Source organism: Postia placenta, assembly GCF_002117355.1.
Source record: "Postia placenta MAD-698-R-SB12 unplaced genomic scaffold POSPLAscaffold_20, whole genome shotgun sequence".
NCBI classification, from domain to species: domain Eukaryota; kingdom Fungi; phylum Basidiomycota; class Agaricomycetes; order Polyporales; family Adustoporiaceae; genus Rhodonia; species Rhodonia placenta.
In genome coordinates this window covers 726,910-730,699 of record NW_020169851.1, presented here as the reverse complement: position 1 = coordinate 730,699, position 3,790 = coordinate 726,910, and positions in this window count along the sequence as shown.

Sequence of the window (3,790 nt, the reverse complement as noted above, 5' to 3'; positions counted from 1 at the left end):
CAGTTTTGAAGTAAGTCAGATTAAGATGATCCGACCAGATCTCGAATTTGTCTGGATGTCCCTCCAAATAATGCCTATACTCCTCGAGTGCTCGAATAATAGCAAGCATCTCTTTGTCATATATCTCGTAGTTCCGCTGATGAACATCAAGTGACTTCGAGTAAAAGGCAACTGGATGCCACAACTTGTCAGTTGGGTCCAATTGAGAGAAAACTGCGCCGGTCGCGAAGTCGCTGGCGTTAGTCTCAAGTCTAAACGGGGACGTTGCATCCAGGATTCGAAGAATGGGCGCTGAGGTAAAGGTCTCTTTCAGACCATTGAATGCCTCTTCCTGCGCCACATCCCACACCCATGTTGATCCTTCTTGGTCAACGTAGTGAGCGGTTTGGCGTACTTGGCAAAGTCCTTGATGAATCTTCGATAGAAGTTTACAAAGCCTAAGAAAGCTTGGACTTGTTTGACCTTAGTAGGCCGTGGCCACTCGGCTACTCCTGAAAGTTTCTTTGGGTCCATCTCGATATGTCCTTTGGAGATAATCATGCCGAGGTACTCAATGCTGCTTTTTTCAAAGGAGCATTTTTCCGGTTTGGCAAATAGATCGTTCTCCCTCAGCCGCTTCAGGACTTCCTTTGTAAGCTTACGATGTTCCTTGAGATCATTCGAACAAATGAGAATGTCATCAAGGTAAACTATGACTTTTCCTCCTCGTATGAAATCACCGAGTACGTCATTCATCATCGCTTGGAAAGTTCCTGGTGCGTTGCAGAATCCGAAGTACATGACTGTGGCTTCATATAGCCCTCGATGTGTGATAAAAGCCGTTTTCCATTCGTCACCCTTCTGGATGCGAACATTATTGTATCCCCATCGCAGATCGATCTTAGTGAATATCGATGCTTGACTGAGTGTATCAATCAAGTCTGCTATGCGGGGTATTGGATAACGGTTCTTCACAGTTACGTCATTGATCTTCCGGTAATCCACAACTAAACGCAGCCCTCCATCATGTTTCTTGACAAAGAAAACAGGAGAGGCTAGTGGGCTTTTGGACTTTCGAATATACCCCTTTCGGAGTTCGTCGTCGCTCCACTCATTGAGAGAATTCCTTTCTTTCGGAGACATCGGGTATAGTTTGGCCGGTCGAGGTAGGGCAGCTCCTTCCTCGAAGTCAATACCATGGTCGTATGGTTTGCGCTCCGGCATCCACTCCGATTTCTTTTGTGAGAATACGTCCCCAAACTCGTGTAGATATTCAGGGATGAGAGACTTCCACTTAGTGGTGTCCGCATCCTCCTCCTCAACATCCTTGTTCAGAATGCTTGCGACAAATTCTGTCATTTGTAGGTCCTCCGGATCGTCTGTCGAGATCCAGTTGATGTATGGATTTTCAGTACACTCCTCTCCTAAGGCGTCCAGCGGAGTGACTAAGGGTTCCTCCCTTGGTAACTGAAGCTCGTCGGTTTCTTCATCAGTCATGCGATTAGTTTTACGAGCTTTGGGGGCACAGCTCTCAGGGCACCTGGTGTACCTCCACTCCCCTTTGGCCCAGTCGATCTCGGGATTGTGTTTCCTGAGATAGGTCATGCCGAGGATCATGTCCTTTCTTCCCAAATCTGCGACTAGCAGTGGGTGTGTCGACTTATGTGATCCTATTTCGACGTAGGCTCTAACGGACTTATTTATTTGACCGCTTTTATTGGAGGTCCCATCTGCGTTATAAACATTGTGCGGGGTTGCCAGCTTATGCGTCACCAGGCTGTTACTTTCAACAACTGACCAATTGATGAACGATGTTGTGGCCCCTGAGTCTACCAAAGCTTCGACCTGCACTTTCTTTCCATATACCCACAGTGTCACAGGCAGAGTGAATGAATTCTTGTTGCGAGAGATATTTACAAGACTGCTGTGTACACTATCTACATTGATTCTGACGGTGGGTTCCGATTCCTTAAGTACATGTTCGCAGGTAGTCACATGTACTTCTTCCAAAAATCCGAGGTAGCTACGGTGGGTTCTGTCTTTGCAGACAGCTGGGGTTCATCTTTCCCAGCCAGAGTCGATTCCTTGACGTTCGCAATCTCCTCGATTCTCGCAGTGTTGGCGCTCACGGCTTTCATGGACGGGGGCGTGTCGTCCTCGCTATCCGTAAGCTCGACTTGAATAACCCGCGTTTTCTTAGCCTTCTTGACTGCGGGGTTACCACTTCCTCCTTGTGCCTTCTTAGCACCATCCCCTTGGGTCTTCGGCCGCTTGTCCGCATTTTTAGCCAACTTGTAGCAATCATCTGTGTTATGAGTCTTCGACTTGCAGATGACGCAATACTTCTTTGCCTCTGTCGAGGTGGCCTCAGCGTCCCTTGCCTTGCCTTTGCCTTTACCCTTCGATTTCGACTTTTCAGCCGAATTGATATCCATGGGAACAGCGCCACCATTATCCGAGCCACTGTTCTTGAATACCGAGCCTCGTGCCTTCTTTGGGTTGACAATCTTGTTGATGTTGAGCAAGATGTCGAGGAACAACGTCCAATTCTTTGGCAAGGTGGACTCGTCCTTTCCGGCCAACACCAACCGCATGTCACGAGGTATAACCTCCCGGAGTTTGTCAATGAGGAGACTATCGTCATACTCCGTGAGACGTCCGAGGGTGCGGAACCTCTCAGCATACTTCACGAAGTCCTTCGAGGCCAGATCCTTATTGATGAACAGTGCCGTGATCTCCTTCTTTGCACCCTCCTTGTCGTCGCGTTGCCCGTATATCTGGGCCAGTTCCGCCACAAATGCCTTCCAGGTGCCCAGATCCTTTCCTTCCCGCATTTTCACATAGTAGCTCTTCATGTACTGATGAGCTGGTCCTTGCAGCTTCGAGAGAGCCGTGACGATTCGCTGTTTGTCGGTGGCCACTCCCTCATGCTTGCACCACAGTATGATCAGATCCAGCCATTCCTCAAGCTTGGTCTTATCCTCACTGCCCTTGAAGGCCGGAGGCTCCCCAATCTTAGGTTGATGGGAATGACCACTACCCGTTGACGCAGGTAGCGCATCGACTTGTCGCTTGTAGGAATCGACTAGCGCCTGCTGATTCTGGACCGTGATATGCAGGGATTCAACCTCTCGAAGGAGGCTTTGAAGGTATCCGTTGTAGTGCCTGCTTATTTCTAAGGTCAGGCGACCAATCCAGTCTCTGACTCGTCCAGTGGTTGATTCTGCGGCATTCGCAGTAACCGTTTGCAGCAGAGCTGCTTGTTCGTCAGAGATGTTCACGTTCTGGAAGATTGCATTGCGCCACTCTTCTTCCGTGGCGATAGCGAATGCTTCGGTTGGAACGAAGGGGATGTATGGGGCCATTTCTTATTGTAGTGATTAGCCCGTATTCACTTATGATTGAAAGAAAAAAGTGAAGCGAAGGAGATCTCCTCCTCATGCCATATAAGCCAATTATGCCAGAAAAGATTGCCAATCTTTATTCCACTATCTACACTTCGTACTTGAAGGTGATGTTTAGGCTAGCCAACTCATTACAGATATCCGGCAGGCGACTGCTTAAGTCCTCGAAGGAGACATGCCCGATCCTTTTCAGGTCGCGCTTGATAACTCTCCAGTGCCTATTGGTAAGCCGGCGCGCCTTCTTCTCCAGCCCATGATACAACTCGTCAAACCCATCGCCCATCCTCCTAACTTTCGCCACAACTTCCGGCTCCAAGCTCCCTTCTTCCTTTTCCATTCGAGCGAATACCGGTTCCAGCCTGTCGGCTGTGGCGGCAAACATCTCGTTGTACTCGGATGTGCGCAAC